Raw genomic sequence first — 20,193 nt, forward strand, 5'->3', positions numbered from 1 at the left:
GCCGTCGCCCCGCTTCCTAGGAACCGGAAGGAGGCCGAAACCCAGGCCGCCCTGCCGTGAGCGAGGACCCGCCGCTGCCGCCGCGGCTCCCGCCTGGCTCGCGGACATCGCCGCCGCGTGGAATGTTGTTTTAAATTTCAACAAGGGATTCTGATTATCTGCTTGTATATATTTCTACAAATAAATTTATTTATACAAATAAGTTTATACAAAAAATTTATTTACACAAATGAATTGCAACATACCTCAGTATGTGCTGTGATTACAGAGAAGGAGAACTGAAGAAGAGAACTGGGTAGTAGGAATAATTTGTCTCAGGCTCACCAAACATTTCTCTGTAGTTGGGGGTGTTATTTGCTACGGCTGCCATAACAATGTACTGTAGACTGGGTGGCTTAAACAACAGAAATTTATTTTCTCGTAGTTCTGGAAGCTACAAGTCCAAGGTCAAGGTATCAGCAGGGTTGGTTACTTCTGAGGCCTCTCTCCTTGGCTTGCAAACGTCTTCATTCTCTCTGTGTCCTCACATGGTCTTCCCTCTGTGCTGGTTTGTGTCCTAACCTCCTCTTCTCATAAGGACACGAGTCGTACTGGAATAGAGCAGCTGTAATGACTTCATTTTACCTTAATTACCTCTTTAAAGGCTTCCTCTTCTAATGCAGTCACCTACTGAGGGTTAGGACTTCAACACATGAATTTTGAGAGGGCGCAATTCAGCTCCTAATAGTGGTCTGGAAACATAAATTACCAAGAGCTCACTACACAGCCTATAGAGATCATACCATTCTTTGCACTCCAACCCAATCCTTTTTTAAAAAATTTTTCTTGGAGTATAGTTGATTTACATTGTTGTGTTAGTTCCAGGGGTACAGCAAAGTGAATCAGCTATACATATACATATATCCTGTCTTTTCCAGGATTCTTTTCCCATATAGGTTATAACAGAGTATTGAGTATACCCCAATCCTTCTTGAGCAGCCTTCTGAACCTGGGATGGTTTCCCCAAGGATGTTCCAACTGGGAGGAACCAGACTCACAGCCAGACACAGTCTCTTTGACCATTATACTTCCCAAGAAACTTAATATGCATCAGCTTGATGGTTTGTGAACTAATCTCTTGAAAGTTTGGCTGAGGTGACTCAGTTTCCCTGGCCCTGATCACACCTAATTGGATGGATAAAATGTGGTTTTTAAACTAACAAAGCTGAGGACGAGATATTGCCCTTGTGGTGCCTCTACCAAGGGAGCCGAGGGAAAGGAATGATCTCTGATAGGAGGTCACGTATGCAGAGGGACTCTGTATAATAACGGCTCACGTGTCCTGAACAGCGTTGGGCATTTCACATCAGTATCATCTCATCTATTGCTTATAACATCTCTTTGAGATAAAGGTATTATTATTCCATCTAGATTGTAGATGAGGAAATGGAATTCTAAAGAAGGTATTTATTACAAACAAATAGAGAATAATTTGAAGGGAATAATCAAACAAGTAGGGAATAATCCTATGCTCTTAGCTATCATCCCACATACAGTTTGTATGCTCTCAGTTGATTTTGTAAAGGAGCAGAAACTGTTTTTCTACCCTCTTAGGTACTGTAGCTAGGGCCTGTGATTTAAACTGAAAAAAGAGGACTTCCCTGGCAGTCCAGTGGTTAAGACTCCATGCTCCCAATGCAGGGGGCATAGGTTAGATCCCTGGTCGGGGAACTAAGATCCTGCATGCCACACGGTACTGCCTAAAAACAAACAAACAAACAAACAAACCTGAAAAAAGATAGAATAGCAGGAGAAAAGGCAGACAGATTTTATTAATATATTTACGTGCATGGGGGCTTCACAGAAAAGAAGTGAAAACCCAAAGACATGGTTAGATTTGGGGCCTTATATATCATTTTAACAAAGGGTGATGAATTGTGAAGAAGTGAATAGATAAAGGAAATGAGGGTTGGAGCTCCTGGGGCAGGGGGTGAACTGTGGGAAGTTGACTAGGAACTGGATGGTAGATAGGGTTGTTTAGTAAGATTTGTTATGCTGACTCTGTGACTCCTGGTGCCCTCTACAGTGATTAAGCTAGTTCTCTTCCTGCTTCGGGAGAGAGGAACACTTTTACAAATGGAAATTTATGTCACCTTTATGAAAGGAAATATACGCCCTGGTTTTGGCAGAAAGGGAAAGGGCAGAGAGCTAGCTTTTCCTGTGTCTGCTGTTCCTCAATTGCCTTTAACTTAAAATAATCAAAATAATACTATGCCAAAGTGGCATTTTTGGGGATGACGTATTTGGATCCCCTTCAGATTCTACAACACTTAGAGTTGAGGGAAATGAAGGCAGGAATTGCCCAGGGTTACAAGGTTAAGAAGCAGAAACTAGATGATAAGCTGATCTCTCTGACTTCAAAACCACTAGTATATGTACCATATAAATAGAATTTTTAAAAATAAACTTTTAATTTTAGAACAGTTTTAGATTCACAGAAAAACCTCAAAGATGGTACAGAGAGTTCTTAAATACTCTGTATCCCTATTATGAATGTCTTACATCAGCATGGGACATTTGTTACAAAGAGGGTTCTTAGCAAGTGACTAGACTGAGGCACTGAGAGGAGAGAAGAAGTTTAGAAACTGAAGATTAAGGTGGAAGAGGAGTTGGATTCCGTGAATTATAAGGTCCCTTCTCACGTTGAAACCAGGGATCTGGCATCCGCAGGTAGAAAACTAAGACAGGCTTTCCTCCTGTATCAACTTTATTTCTTTAATTGCTCATTTCAAGCTAAAGCATTCAACAGAATCCTGATTCCTAGTCCCTGGAGGCATTTCTTTGGCTAGAGTCACTGATTTAATGAAGATATAAACATTTCTTGTGGGAACAGATCCCAGCTCATTGCTTTGTCCACACTTGCTTCTATGAAGAAGCTCTGTCCTGTTTCTTCTCTTCTCCACTGTGTTTTCTACTGTTTTTCTGGCTCCTTTGCACCCAGTTGTGGTGAGATAAACAACAGTAAAAGGTTTTTTCTTGATTCTCCTGGAACATTTTAGTAAATACAGGTGGGAACTCACTCAGTACACAATCCCCTTTTTGGCCAAAGCAGTACCCATTTCTGCATTTATCTTAGGGTGAAAGTCAGAGTTTGGAAAATTTTATTCTTGCTTTGTGAACTTGAGAAAAATCACAGTTCATTATTTGTATCTTTGGTCATTTGCCACAAAACAAAACTTTTTTGTGAAATTTATGCCTGCTAATACTTTTGTTTTTTTAAAGGTTTTAAAATTAAATCCTATATGTTAATTCAATCACACTAAATATTTACTGTAGCTTGTTGCACTATTTCCTCTTTTTTTTTTTTTTTGACAAAGTACCCTAACTTTCTTCTATTTAACAGTTAACTTTTGCAAGTTAGCCACTTGTCCATTCACAATAGGCATCTGTAATATATCAATTATTGCCTCCAGGTGGAAAAGGAAAAATCTAGGAAGATATCATCATGCCTCAATTTGTCTTGCACTCATTTCCCCTCCTTGAAAATGGAGAACTAAGGCTATTCTTCTATCAATTTTTCCATGTTTTTCTGTAGCCCCATTTAAGAAAAAAACCTTTCATTTTATGTGTTGTCAGTCCCCTTGGGTTCACTTACATCAGCTTTGGCTGGGTTGATGTTTAAAACATTTTTAGAAAGGGTAAATAATTTATTTGAAAGCTGGTGGAGAAAGGCACTTAAAAAAATTAGACCAAGTGAGTGGATTTGAAAGAAAAAATGTTACTGGGAACCAAAATATATGGCTTAAAAAGGCGGGAGAGAGCTCTATTTCAAAAGAAAAAGTAAATGTCATTTAAGTGTTACCTTCATATTACATATTATTCTGTGAATCTTCAGTGTATCCATACAGATGTAAATATGTCTGAATTAGTAAACATATCTTTAAAACATTGGCTTAAAGAAATGCTCCTAAGTTTTGATACTATCTTGTGACTTATGTTTATATCAGATTACAATTGTGAACAGATTCACTAGCTCTTCAAATAAATAGCATCCATGCCCCATTTCCACAAGTTCTCTAGGATTTTGAAAAACTATCCTGCTTTATTTTTATTCTAGACTCTACCTTGATAATGTCTAGAACTGATATTTAAGAAAGTTTTCTGGTTTCTAGCAACAAGCCCTACCCTCAAAGTTTTTCAAAAAACATTCTTGTTGATAAACCAGAAAAAAACCTGAGGCCCTGAGGGATGATTTGTCCCAGCACACTCAGAAGAAAAGCTAGAGATAAAAACCAGGAGACTTGCTGGACTTTTAGTGAACAAATGACCCCCACTGGGCATCTGCTAGGCCCTCAGGAGATGCCACTGGGACTGGGAAACTGGAGGATGAACCCTGCCCCTTGCCCATGAGAACTTACCACTTAGTATGCTCTCTTCTCATTTTAAGGTCATGGCTTTTGTCATACACTGTTTTGTTTTTTTTTTCTTTCAATTTTTGAATTTTATTTTATTTATTTTTTTATACAGCAGGTTCTTATTAGTCATCCATTTTATACACATCAGTGTATACATGTCAATCCCAGTCTCCCAATTCATCCCACCACCCCCCCCATCATACACTCTTTATTCAAAAAAAGTCCCAACGACCTGAAAAAGCATATCTATCTATCTAGATAGATAGATACATCTCTATATATATCTGAGTCACTTTTCTGTACACCAGAGACTAACACACCATTGTAAATCATTGATACTTCAAAAACAAAAAAACCAAAAAAAAGTCCCAAAGATCAAAAAGGTTGAAAGGCAACTGAGTTTACTGTATTTTATAACTTGAGTGTCTGTGAAAGGATAAAAGATGTAGTCAAAATCCTTTCAGCTCAAGGTTTTGGCTGGAGCCTGGCAAAACAGGTGGGATGGGGAGCTGGTCTGTGGCTATCCTTTCCCCTTTTTGCTTCCCACGAGACATGTAGCGTCCTCCAGCATGCCCTCTCCTTCCCCCGACCAAATATGGCCAAGCCTGTCCTGAGTCCCCAGGCTCGAAGGTGTCAGCCCTGGACTGGGAACTGCTTCATTTGCCAGCCCTCCTGAGGCAGCAGATCCTACACCTGATAGAACTCCCTGGGTAGCGTTTTAAAAATATAGATTCCTGATGCTACCCTAGATGTTCTGAATTAAATCTCCCTGGGATAGGGGCCTGGAAATCTATATAGTGAAAAGCTTCTCAGATGATTAGCCTGGTTTGAGGACCAGTGTTTCAAGGGATATTGCATTTAGGTATCAAAGGGATAAAGCTGGGACTTCCCTGGTGGCGCAGCGGTTAAGAATCCACCTGCCAATGCAGGGGACATGGGTTCGATCCCTGGTCTGGGAAGATCCCACATGCCGCGGAACAACTAAACCCATGCGCCACAACTACTGAGCCTGTGCTCTAGAGCCTGCGAGCCACAACTACTGAGCCCGTGTGCCTAGAGCCCGGTCTCCGCAACAAGAGAAGCCACCGCAATGAGAAGCCTGCACACCGCAGTGAAGAGTAGCCCCCGCTCGCCGCAACTAGAGAAAGCCACACGCAGCAACAAAGATCCAACGCAGCCCAAAAAATAATTAATTAATTAATTAATTTTAAAAAAAGGGATAAAGCTGAGAAGGCATCTACCAGCTGTTCTGGCAGGAGCAGAGAAGGGAGATGTTCGTGGGACATTTAGCAGGGACAAATTTCTATGATATATGATTGCAAATTAAACTGATTTATAATAACAACAATAATAATAATACATCCACATGTTTAAAAAAAGTCAAAACATAGGTTTGGATATAAAATGAAAAGTAACTCCTCCACCCTACTTTTAGGAGCTTGTCTATTCTGTACAGGACAGAGGTTCTCCTTTCTGACTGCAATCTATGGAGATCTGAAGAAATACAGATGTCTGGCCCTTTTCCTAGAATTACTGAATCAAAAGGCCTAGGAATAGGAGCAGCTGTATTTTAAAAACTCTGTAGGTGATGCTGACCTATAGCTAGATTTGTGAGCCTACGGTTCATATGCTCCTTTAAATTATTACTTATGTATAAGGTTATCAGGTACTTTTTGCTGGGAGTCTTTATTTTTAACCTATGATCCCTCAAAATTCTGGCCTCTCATCTTGGTCTCTAGGGGGAATCCACACAAATCTGAGCAAGAACCTGCTTGCCCCACAATTGTTTTTGTACAACACTGAATCTTTTTGGCTCTAGAAGAAGAATTTGTGCAGGAAACATTTGTGAAAATGTGGTTGTGAAATCATGGTAATAGTAGCAACAGTAACATAAATCAGAGGAAAAGAAAAAAATTATCCATAAACCCTTCATCTACCCCTATAAATCAAACTACTTTCACTTTTGCCTGTGACTTTTTCTATCCTTGTAAGCATGCATACATAAACAATGGAAAAGTTGATGTGCCTCTCCAATCTACATTTGTATCTCCCTGAGATCCAACCAAAATAATGAGTTGGTATTTCCAGATGCTTAAGCAATTACCCCAAATTATCTGGTTTTGAACCTTCTAAAGAAATAAAGGGACTTCCCTGGCGGCGCAGTGGTTAAGAATCCGCCTGCCAGTGCAGGGGACGTGGGTTCGATACCTGGTCCGGGAACATCCCACGTGAGGTGGAGCAACTAAACCCGTGCGCCACAACTACTGAGCCTGCGCTCTAGAGCCCTCGAGCCACAACTACTGAAGCCCGTGCACCTAGAGCCCGTGATCTGCAACAAGAGAAGCCACCGCAATGAGAAGCCTCAGCACTGCAACGAAGAGTAGCCCCCGTTCACTGCAACTAGAGAAAGCCTGCGCGCAGCAACGAAGAGCCAACGCAGCCAAAAAAAAAAAAAAAAAAGAAAGAAATAAAAATACTTCTCAAACATCCTCTACCAGAAGCTAAACGTGACAGTATTTTATTCTCAACTAGCTACTTAAAATCCCCCAAGAATGTATTTTAAAGTTCTTTCAAAATAACATGTTTTCCAAAAGTTTCAAATCTACCTTTTTCTTTTATGAGAAGCTGATAAGTGTCTAAATAACGATAAGGCGTTGGAGGCTTTGTCTTAGAGTGTGCGGTTCGGGTTATTTTTGGGCATTTATTTTCATATCTACACGTTTTATCTGCCTATAGTTCCCAACAGATGAAAACGACAATGAATATTTTTAAGACTCAGAATTTAATTTTTTCTTTATTGTTTGAAAGACTTAGTATCTTTCATAATTGGAGTCTGTGCAGTGTATTTATGTTTTATTATCCTTGGACATATGGCTAAGCAACTTTATAAAACCCACAAGGCTTTTGAGTAATGTGAGCCTCTGTGATTCCCTCAGATTCTTTTTGGTGCTATCAATATTTCATTGTTTACCATTTGCTGCATGGTTTGGACCACTTCTGTCCTCCTCCCAACCCAATAAAATTCTGTAGTTTAAGCAGCAGCTTCAGGGAATGAGGGGGGCGTGGTTGGCTGGGGTCTTCTGAAACAGGGGGACAGGAACAGGCATCTAAACCTACTTTAAGATGAACCTTTTGGATTCTTAGGCCCACAAAAGAGAGTTTTCAGAGTTGGAGTTGAAATATAGGAGACTGGGCATTTTATGTTTTCTGAAAAGAATCTTCTCTGATTCACGTGGAACTTCAGTGTTGCTGACATAAAACTGCGACCCTCAGGAAATCAAACTGCACACAAATACATTTAAGAATTTATAAGCATGTTCTTGGCACAGACTAAAAACAATAAGTGAGTTTAATTGGTTTTCTAAATTTATAGGGTACCTTTTTTCGGCTACTCGCCCAATAAAAAGTGGAATTTTTATTTTGAAGTTGCCTTTGGCAATCAATAAAAGCATATTGTAATTTTCAGTGACTTGGATGGCCTTTGTCCCTGTGTACTACACAATGAGCATAGGCTACCTTTCTTGCTAGCAATAAGAAAACTCTATTGTCATCCTCTGAATGCCGCTCCTCATGAGAAGCAAATTGGCTTACAGCAAAGTGATTCAGTTATACATATACATACATCTATTCTTTTTCAGACTCTTTTCCCGTATAGGTTATTATAGACTATTAAGTAGAGTTCCCTGTGCTATACAGTAGGTCCTTGTTGATTATCTGTATTATATATAGTAGTGTGTGTATGTATATATTGCTGTATACCTGAAACTAACACAACATTGTAAATCAACTATACTCCAATATAAAATAAAAAAATTTTTTTAATGTTAAGAAAAAAAAGAAAAAGAAAAAGAGAGAGATAAGGAGAAAAAAAAAAAAGCAAACTGGCTTGTACCATGCTGCCTAGACTGGTACCTGTCTCCCCTAAGGCCCTTTTCTGTCTTGCGGGTCAGTGTTGTTGAATCCACCATGCATGTTGCTGTCATTGTGTACTAATGGCCTAAGTGCAGATAGGATACATGTTTATACTCAAGAATGATGGGTCCCCCATACTAGGGTTGGATGAATGGTAGTCACACCTAGACACAGCTTAGTCTGATTATGCCATTAGGCATCTCATAGCCTTCTTCATCTGGGGAGTGGGGTGTTTCCCAGGGGAACTCGGATCCATTGTCTGATGCCCACTGCTTTATTCCCATTGATAACTCATTGTCTTTCTCTATTCTGTTTTGTACCTGCCCATCCACAAAAGCAAGGGGAGGGCTTCCCTGGTGGCGCAGTGGTTGAGAATCTGCCTGATAATTCAGGGGACAGGGGTTCAAGCCCTGGCCTGGGAAGATCCCATATGCCGCGGAGCAACTAGGCCCGTGAGCCACAACTACTGAGCCTGCGCGTCTGGAGCCTGTGCTCGGCAACAAGAGAGGCCGCGATAGTGAGAGGCCCGCGCACCGCGATGAAGAGTGGCCCCCACTCGCCGCAACTAGAGAAAGGCCTCGCACAGAAACGAAGACCCAACACAGCCAAAAATAAATATAAAAAAAAAAAAAAGGGGGGAATATGTATCTGTGCATGGTACACTGTGGCGTGTTGGGCACGCCACTGCTATATTTGGCTGTTATAACTGGAGACCTTTATAAGCATTTGATCATCAAGTTTTATTGTTACACAGCATGCCAGAAGCCATACAATACATGGTCTAATGGCCCAGTAGGAAATATTTCCTGGAAATTCCTAACTTAATGATATCCTCTGTAGTAGATTTAACCTGAAATAAAAGAGCCAAAAGATACTGGAACATACTAGAGTTCCACTCAGTCATGGACAGTTGGTTCAGTTCATCATTATATCATACGACTAAAAAGTCTCTCAGAGCAATACCACTCAGGTTTGCAGATTTCCACTTGACCTTGTCGGATTCCAAAAGCTGAGGTGGTCTTGGCAAACATATGGCTTTACCCTTTCAGGCATCTGATATAATCGTGCTAATAAACAATATCCTTCTGTCGCTCCAAGCCTCCCTGAAGGCAACAATGCAATATTGGATTTCCCTTATTGCATAATCCATTTATTCTTTCCTTTACACCCAGCTACTATTTCTCCTTCTCTACATTTGTCATTGATTTTTGACCCAAACATTTCCACCTTTTGAAGGGATGTTAGGTTCAGTCACTGTGCTGGTCCAGATTTCTGGCAGTAGTACCAGTCTAGCAAGTGCCTCCCCCTTAGTCCACCCCTGTTCATATAGAGTATGGTCACATAGATACAGAACTAGTAGGCTATCTCTACCACTGGGCAACACAGCTGAATTCACTGTCAACTTGAATTTTGCCAGATAGAATAAAGACACAGTGCAACCCATGAGGCCCTTAGGCATAAAGATTTAAAGGGTGTAGTTACAATTTCTTGTTTAGAGATCATCCCTGCTTCATCCTGCTTCTAGGACCCATAGTTGCAGCCTTGGTCCCAGAACCACTGCATCAGTTAGGAAAAAAGAAAGTTGGTGACGTGGGGAATAATTGTATAGTAGTACTAGCATCCTCTGCACACCCTCCCTCAACTCCCCTGGAAAAGCAGAGGAAATCTATTGAGTGAGGAGCCCTCCTTGGCCGCCTTCATGCTGAGTGTGAGCACACACTCAGGAAGGTATGTAAACCAGCCCTACATGCCTTTATCTCCCCCATTTTTTCAGTGAATGTTTCAATTGCCCATGCCAATTCTCTATCAAATCTCTACTCTGAGGATGATAAGAAACATGATTTGTCCATTTGATGTGGTATCTCTTTGCCCATCTCTTTGTCTCTTGGACACTATGGGCTGTAAAGTGTGTTCCTTGGTCTGAAGAAATGTAACTCATTTCTTGGTCCAGACTGGTACAGTATCTTCTGCTCTACTCCTTTTATAGTGTTTTGAGCATTTGCATCTACCACTGGGTATGCAAAGCCCAATGTGAAGTAAGTGTCTATTTCTGTCAGGACCCATTTATAGCCACCCGGGGCTACCGGCAGTGGCCCACTATAGTCTACTTGCTAGCTATGCTCGGGGGTCTTCTCCCTGGGAACCTGCCGCACAGCCATCTGTAGTCCCTGTCTTGTTGGCAGACAGGACAGTTCTGGTTGGCATTTTGTGCCTCTGTGGGTGAAGGAGGATTATGTCGACAATCAGCCCATCTCAGCATTGCTGCAGCTCCTCCCAGAGCCTCTTATTTCATGGACCCAGTTGAACACCTTGAGTGAGTGCACCAAGATACCCACTTGCTGGTTCCAATCACAGTCCGATCCGGGAAAGAGGTTGTCCTCCTGGGCATTGACATGTCCTATTTAATGCTCCCCTTAAATTCCCATAGTGATTTCCATGGCACCATACCCCATATGGACATCCACTTAATAATCCAGTTTTCCATTGCCCATCTGCCTGACCCTGTGGCCAAGCCACTGGCCACTGCCCAAGAGGAGGAATACACCCAGATTTTGGGTCTCTAATTGTTGTTCACTGCAGGAAAAATACATGTAATCCAGCCCACTAAGCTGATTTGTTCTCAACTTTTTCAATTATAGTTTTTCCATTAGTGGGTCACAGTGTGCAGCCTTCTAAACAGGATGCTGCCCGTCCACTTTAGAACTACCATCCATAAGCCAAGCAGCTTTTTGTAGGTTACTTGAGAGCTATTCATAAAATACCACCCATGTGTCAATAGGATACAGTAGCTCCTCAGATGGTTCCAATATCGGCCCCAGAGGAAATGAGGCTACCTGCTTGTGAATATGATGAAAACCTCCTTGCCTTTCTGCAGAAGCATGTCCCTGAATAAACCACTTCCATTTTATTATGGAGCTCTTCTGGGCACTGGCCTCCTTATTGGAGAGTTTCTCCAACATCACCCAAGACATAATGCGTGTTTCAGGTTTCAAGATTATTTTATGTCCTTCAGTCATAGAGGCAGCTTCAATTAATGCCCAATAATAGCAAGCCAATAATTGCCTCTCAAATGACTTGTACCATACTGCTGCATCTGAAAATTTTCTGGCCCTAAATCCCAGAGGTCACCACTGGGCAGTGTTCATGGGCTGTTGCCATAAACTCCAGTCTGTGTTACATATGAGTCGAGGATACTTCCAAAATCTTATCGGAGTATGAATCATAACGGCCCAATTTTGATTGAGTCATTGCTTTTGGCTGTTGTTACAGCTCCCATTCAAATACTGCTTTCTTTCAGGTAGTTTTATGATAGGAGTTAGCAATACTCCCAGATGTGGAATATGCATTCCCAAATCCAGACCCTAAAGATGCTGTGCTCCTTACTTAGTGCCAGGGGTAGGTATGACACCTGTTTATTTTTAGTTGCCTGTGGAATGTCAGGGGTGGCTTCTGCCCAGGTTATTTCTAAGAATTTTACTGTTTGGGTGGGCTCTGGGATCTTTGCTGGATTTGTCAACCATCCTCTGTTGGTCACGTGTGTTGCCACTGCATTTAAAATGTGCTTGCTCGTTCCTCAGTTCCTGATATTATCATGATATCATCAATGTAGCATATTATCAAACCAAATTATGGCAGTCAGCTGGTGAATTCAAATAACCCTGGGGCTTTACAATAAATGTAAATTGGGATCCTTCCCAAGTGAAAGCAAACTGTGGTTGGCTCTTTTCTTAGATTGTGATAAAGAAAAAAAGCATTTGCAAGATCAATCACTGAGTACCAATCTCCTCTCCCTTGTATTTTTATACTGTTGCAACCATAGCAGGGACTGCTAATGTTGTAGGTGATACTACTTTATTCAAGCCTTGATAATCTACTGGTAGTCTCCACGAGCCATCCACCTTTTTCATGGGCCACACAGGGCTAATGCACAGAGAATATGTTGGCACCAGCACTCCAACTTCTAATATGTCATTAATTAAAGTGCAAATCTCTTTTTGTCCACTAGGCATCCAACACTGTGTCAAATTAACAACCTGTGTAGGGGCAAGCAAATCTATAGGTTCTCGTTGAGTATGTCCAATCAACGAGAGCCAAAAGGCAAACGTACATGCCTTCAGTTTTACAATACAAGATATAGGAAGTGTTCCCCAATCAGACATAATATCCATCTCAGTAATACATTCAGGTGGAGGAAACACAACCACTTCACATTAAGTCTGTTCAAATGTTCCAATTTTTTTTTTTTTTTTGAAATTCACGTTCTTTTATTTATTTATTTATTTATTTATTTATGACTGTGTTGGGTCTTCGTTTCTGTGCGAGGGTTTTCTCTAGTTGCGGCGAGTGGGGGCCACTCTTCATCGCGGTGCGCGGGCCTCTCACTATCGCGGCCTCTCTTGTTGCCGAGCACAGGCTCCAGACGCGCAGGCTCAGTAACTGTGGCTCACGGGCCCAGTTGCTCCATGGCATGTGGGATCTTCCCAGACCAGGGCTCGAACCCGTGTCCCCTGCCTTGGCAGGCAGATTCTCAACCACTGCGCCACCAGGGAAGCCCAAATGTTCCAATTTTCATCCAAACTTTCACCTTAATCCCATCACGGTTGCAGCTCCACATGCCCCCAAGCTAACTGTGGCCTTCTTTAGGTTTTGAAATCACCCAGAATAGTTTATGCCCACCCTCTGGTCACTTTACCCACACATATGCACATGGCCTTTGGTCTCCAGCTAGGGATCAGGCCAAGGGACCTTGGCCCTTTTGTCAATCTTCACCCTGATTAATTTGCTGACCATCGCCCCCTGTGATACAAGGTCAGGTTTTTCATTGCCATCTTTGCCTTCTAGCTTTAAAAATTCCTCCAGACTAAATGGAGTGGATTTGTTTAAGGCCCTTTAATGTTGGGGTACCAGCAGGAGCTCCATCAGTCCACTCCACCTCCAATAGCACCTCATTAAGATGCTCTGACCCCATCAATGTCCTCCATATTCTGCCCATTTCTTAATAACTCTATGAATATTTCCATCCTGGTGGGACTAGCCCCTTTGAAACCACTAGGTGGTGATCTGCGGGACTTTGAGGAGCTTTGCTTTTTTGTGTTTTAGAGCAGAAAGAATTTAGCAAGAGGCAAAGTGGTAGATAAGAAGTGATTTATTAGAATAGGATGCCTGTGAGGCTTATAAGCGGGCAGGCAAGAGGGTGCCACACCCTGAGAACTTAGTGGGTTACAGTTTTATATTAAAGGAAAAAAAAAGGAGGGAGAAAAGACCACCTTCTTTCTCATTCTTGAATAGATGTCACGCTTCCATCATCAGCTCCTACCCCAGGTTGGGCAGGGGAATTTTCCTGTCCCTACAAGGTCAAGCCAGGACTGTCATGGCACGATGGAAATGAGCAAAAAGGCAGTAACATATGCTAAAAATAGTAAATCATCTCAGGTTTTAGTATAATGTCACCTTTTCCTTATATTTTTGTTTTTAATGTGCCCAGAAGAGCATGTGCTAGGAATCATTAACTTACTGAGCTCACTGGGCAAGATGTTTTATTTTTTATTGTTTTGGGGGCATCTCTCATGCTTCTGTTGCATGGTTTTGTTGTTAAGCAAGCCTGCTTGGTTTTGTGGTTAAGCAAACCTGCTTTCTTGAGTGATCATTAACTTCCAGGGGTCTCCCATACTTCTTTTTTTTTTTTACTTACAATCCCCTAGTGGGATTAACTATTTAATTATCTACTTTGTCCCTTTACTCTGTCCCTATCACCTTGACTATCCGTCTTTCCCCCCTATGCTTTCGTGAATGGATCCAATTTTCTTAGACTAAGGGTAAACTGAGATAACAATTCTGATATGGTCTCTTGAACTGTTGCTTGATTTCACAGCAGTAGGTTTACATGGGGTGTCTGTGCAAAAGGGGCTCCCTTAATCACAGCATTTGCTATGATCTAAATAAGGAGCATATTACATGGGTGCACATCCTGGTCATCATAAAGCCAGTCCAACATGGACTGCATATGCAACATATGGGCTGCCTCATCTGGGGAGTTCCACTCAGCATTTAAGGAGGGGAGCCATCAGCTAACATTCTCAGGGAAAAGAAACCTTACAGTGGCTTTTATCCAGTCCCTCAGGCTAGCTGTCCCTTCAGGAACAACCTACTGTGTGTTCGGATCATATATAGCCATCTCTGATTTCTGATTGTTCTATAGTAAGCCGTAGGTCCTGTATCAATCAAACATGCTCTTGTACTCTGCAGCATTCAAAGCCAAGTAGACCAGTCCTAAGTTAAGTCACACTCATTACCCATTTTAGTAAAAGTTCAGGAAGCTGATGATATCGATCTACAAAATGAGATAGCTCCTTCACACTATATCCTTTGGCTTAATAGTTTCTTGGTTTTTCACACCCTTAATACCTGCTTCCCTTCACCACCTGGACTACTTCCTTGGTGACCAGAGGTTGTAGAGGTATTATCTGTTGTGCTAGCATCATTTGTCCCTTTGGTAGTAGCCCTGAGGGTAGCAACCATAGCTCTGACCCACCAAGTCCAAGCATGGTACAGTGCCAGGATCTGCCCCAATGCTCCTTTTACTTTCATTTTAGTAATTACAGATAAAAATAACCAAGGGATTATATATTTAACTTGTTTCTCATAGTTTTGCATTTTTTTCTGTATCCAGTTGGCCAGCTCTCTGGGAGTTGGGGCCATCATTTCTAATTTCCATTGGTAACCTTTATCTCTGTAACTGACAGGAGTGTAGCTGATGTCTCATCCCTATTTTGAGAGATGAGAGAACTAAAGTGCAGAGAGGTTATGTAGTGTGCCCAAGGTCACACAGCAAGAGAATGACAAAGCCAATATTTGAAAACAGGCCTATCTGACTTCACGGCCTTGCTCTTAACCATTAGCAACACTTCCTTCTATAAACAGATTCTAAACCTTAAAAACTAGAAGCTTCTCCCATCCCATTGGGCATTTTTTATATTATTCCATGGAAATTCCCTCTCTTCAACCATTTCCCTCTTCTCCCTTTGAGATTGGACAGTCCACTCAATCTTGCCTAGTTTCAGATGTGTGTTGGGGGCCAGGAACATCCTCTGGGCTCCTCTTCGGGCTTCTTATCTGTTTCTACCCCAGGACCTTTGCTGGGTAGGAGGAGCTGGCAGTTCAAATAGATTAGTGATTCTTAAACTTGGTTGTATGTTGGAATTACCCCGGGAGCTTTAAAAAATACTAATGCCCACATATACGACAAACCCACAGCCAACATTGTCCTCAATGGTGAAAAACTGAAACCATTTCCACTAAGATCAGGAACAAGACAAGGTTGCCCACTCTCACCACTATTATTCAACATAGTATTGGAAGTGTTAGCCACAGCAATCAGAGAAGAAAAAGAAATAAAAGGAATCCAAATCGGAAAAGAAGAAGTAAAGCTGTCACTGTTTGCAGATGACATGATACTATACATAGAGAATCCTAAAGATGCTACCAGAAAACTACTAGAGCTAATCAATGAATTTGGTAAAGTAGCAGGATACAAAATTAATGCACAGAAATCTCTTGCATTCCTATATACTAATGATGAAAAATCTGAAAGTAAAATTAAGAAAACACTCCCGTTTACCATTGCAACAAAAAGAATAAAATATCTAGGAATAAACCTACCTAAGGAGACAAAAGACCTGTATGCAGAAAATTATAGGACACTGATGAAAGAAATTAAAGATGATACAAATAGATGGAGAGATATACCATGTTCTTGGATTGGAAGAATCAACATTGTGAAAATGACTCTGCTACCCAAAGCAATCTACAGATTCAATGCAATCCCTATGAAACTACCACTGGCATTTTTCACAGAACTAGAACAAAAAATTTCACAATTTGTATGGAAACACAAAAGACCCCGAATAGCCAAAGCAATCTTGAGAACGAAAAATGGAGCTGGAGGAATCAAGCTCCCTGACTTCAGACTATATTACAAAGCTACAGTAATCAAGACAGTTTGGTACTGGCACCAAAACAGAAATATAGATCAATGGAACAGGATAGAAAGCCCAGAGATAAGCCCACACACATATGGTCACCTTATCTTTGATAAAGGAGGCAAGCATATACAGTGGAGAAAAGACAGTCTCTTCAATAAGTGGTGCTGGGAAAATTGGACAGGTACATGTAAAAGTATGAAATTAGAACACTCCCTGACACCATACACAAAAATAAACTCAAAATGGATTAAAGACCTAAGTGTAAGGCCAGACACTATCAAACTCTTAGAGGAAAACATAGGCAGAACACTCTATGACATAAATCACAGCAAGATCCTTTTTGACCCAGCTCCTAGAGAAATGGAAATAAAAACACAAATAAACAAATGGGACCTAATGAAACTTAAAAGCTTTTGCACAGCAAAGGAAACCATAAACAAGACCAAAAGACAACCCTCAGAATGGGAGAAAATATTTGCAAATGAAGCAACTGACAAAGGATTAATCTCCAAGATTTACAAGCAGCTCATGCAGCTCAATAACAAAAAAACAAACAACCCAATCCAAAAATGTGCAGAAGACCTAAATAGACATTTCTCCAAAGAAGATATACAGATTGCCAACAGACACATGAAAGAATGCTCAACATCATTAATCATTAGAGAAATGCAAATCAAAACTACAATGAGGTATCATCTCACACCGGTCAGAATGGCCATCATCAAAAAATCTAGAAACAATAAATGCTGGAGAGGGTGTGGAGAAAAGGGAACACTCTTGCACTGTTGGTGGGAATGTAAATTGATACAGCCACTATGGAGAACAGTATGGAGGTTCCTTAAAAAACTAAAAATAGAACTACCATACGACCCAGCAATCCCACTACTGGGCATATACCCTGAGAAAACCATAGTTCAGAAAGAGTCATGTACCAAAATATTCATTGCAGCTCTGTTTACAATAGCCAGGACATGGAAGCAACCTAGGTGTCCATCATCGGATGAATGGATAAAGAAGATGTGGCACATATATACAATGGAATATTACTCAGCCATAAAAAGAAATGAAATGGAGGTATTTGTAATGAGGTGGATGGAGTTAGAGTTTGTCATACAGAGTGAAGTAAGTCAGAAAGAGAAAAAGAAATACAGTATGCTAACACATATATATGGAATCTAAGGAAAAAAAAAGGTCATGAAGAACCTAGTGGCAAGACGGGAATAAAGACACAGACCTACTAGAGAATGGACTTGAGGATATGGGGAGGGGGAGGGGTGAGATGTGACAGGGTGAGAGAGTGTCATGGACATATATACACTACCAGATGTACAATAGATAGCTAGTGGGAAGCAGCCGCATAGCACAGGGAGATCAGCTCGGTGCTTTGTGACCACCTAGAGGGGTGGGATAGGGAGGGTGGGAGGGAGGGAGATGCAAGAGGGAAAAGATATGGGAACATATGTATATGTATAACTGATTCACTTTGTTATAAAGCAGAAACTAACACACCATTGTAAAGCAATTATACTTCAATAAAGATGTTTAAAAAAAAAAAATAAGGGAATAAACTTTATTAAAAGAAAAAAAAAAATACTAATGCCCAGGGTCACTTCCTAAAGAGCCTGATTTATTTGGTTGATTTCTGTCTTAGTCTTTTTGGGCTGCTATAACAGAATACCATAGGCTGGGTGACTTATAAAGAATGGAAACTTATTTCTCACAGTTCTGGAGGCCAGAAAGTCCAAGACCAAGGTGCAGAAAATTTGGCATCCGGTAAAAACCCACTTTTTGGTTTATAGACAGCCTGTCTTCTTGCTGAGTCCTTACATGGTGGAAAGGGTGAGGGAGCTCTCTGGAGCCGCTTTTATAAGGGCACTAATCCCATTCATGAGGGCTCCACCCTTATGACCTAACCACCTCCCGAAGGCCCCACCTCCACATACCATCACACTGGGGATTAGGTTTCAGCAAGTGCATTCTGGGGGGACATAAACATCCAGTCTGTAACAATTATTAGTGGGTTGAATGGTTACTCCCAAAAAGGTATGTTCACTTCCTAGAGACTGTGAATGTAACTTTATTTGGAAAAAGGTTCTTTGCAGATGTAATTAAGCACATTGAGATGATATCATCGTGGATTATCTCAGTGGGCCATTATTCCAACAAGTATCCTTATAAGAGACACCCAGAGGAGAGACACATGCAGAAGAGGAAAAGGACATGTGAAGATGGAGGCAGCTATGCAACCACAAGCCCAGGAACATCTGGAGCTACCAGAAGCTGGAAGAGACAGGAAAATCCACCATCCCCCCCACCCCCGAGCCTTCAAAGGAAGAGCGGCCCTGCTGACACCTTGATTTCAAACTTCCAGACTCTAGAACTGTGAGAGAATAAATTTCTGTTTTAAGCCACCGTGTTTGTGGTGATTTGTTGCACAGTCACAGAAAACTAATACAGTTGGGGTATGGCCTCGGCATCGTATGTTTTAATCCCTGGGTGATTCTAATGCACAGCTAGGGTGGGAACCCCTGGAATAGGGCATTTAAAAAAAATTTTTATTGGAGTATAGTTGATTTACAATGTTGTGTTAATTTCAGGTGTACAGCAAAGTGAATCAGTTATACATATATATATACCCACTCTTTTTTAAGTTTCTTTTCCTGTATAGGCCATGGAATAGGGCGTCTTGGAAACATCTCCCCTAGCAGTTTTCCTCAGGTCCGGGCGTAAATGTTTTTTGCAATATTGTGATGTCTTGGGACTTCCCTGGCGGTCCAGTGGTTAGGACTCTGTGCCTCCACTGCAGGGGATGTGGGTTCGATCCCTGGTTGGGGAACTAAGATCCCGCATGCCATGCGGTGCCACCAAAAAAAAAAAAAATTGTGATGTCTTCTTACTTACGTTTTTATTATCTTTTAACAGAGCAAATATTTGGTGCACTATGGAAGCAGCCAGGGTATACAAAGTTTATGGTGCTTAAAAATATATACACTGCATACGTATATAAGGTATATAAGGTATAAAAAGCTTTATGTACAGGTATATAGGTATCTGTATCTTGAGTACAAATCCCTACACCCAGGATTTTTCCCTTTAAGCCTGCTTGGGCTGTATCTGCTATTTCTTTGTCTGATTTATGAACTATCCTGTCCCTTTTTTCTCCTGCCTTCCTGCTGCCTGTTCTTGAGCAGTTTATTCCAGGGCTCATTAGCACCGCTGGAAAGACTAGCCTTAGGAAGGAAAAGGGACAATGCCAGCTGCACACCTGCGGTTGCTCTGTCTGCAGGGCTGAGGAGAAGTTGAGTGGCAAGGAGGAGATGGCCTTTGTGAGGTTTCTGGTGTTTTGCCCTGTCTCTGTATCACTAGACAGGGAGATACTGTTTCTGATGTATAGTCACTTTTCAGTATAAACCTTGAGGATGAAAAGGCTGGAAAATGTTGGGCAGTATCTGTACTCAGATAAAGAGACTTTGTTACTCTCTTAAAGGAGTGGGGAGTAACTGAACTGATATTCTGAGAGTTTCCAGGGACTGGGATTCAACACATATTTTTGTTTGTTTTTATTTGTACTTTTCAACACAAATTTGATAGTCTCTGAGGCCTAAGATTTCTCCATCATACCCTGTCTCTTCACACACACACATGCTGTATCTATATCTATATCTATATATATATATACATACTCATACTGATATATATTGATATATATGTAAAAACATATATTGATACTGATATATACACCGATACATTCTACAATGTAGATTACCCTCAAAAACATTATGCAAAGTGAAAGAATCCAGGCACAAAGGCTACATATTGTATGATTCCATTTATATAAAGTGTCAAGAAAGGGCAAACTTACAGAGTCAGAGAGTAGATTAGTGGTTGCCTGAGGCTGGAGGTGG

The sequence above is a fragment of the Eubalaena glacialis genome, chromosome 6 (assembly GCF_028564815.1).
Source record: "Eubalaena glacialis isolate mEubGla1 chromosome 6, mEubGla1.1.hap2.+ XY, whole genome shotgun sequence".
NCBI classification, from domain to species: Eukaryota; Metazoa; Chordata; class Mammalia; order Artiodactyla; family Balaenidae; genus Eubalaena; species Eubalaena glacialis.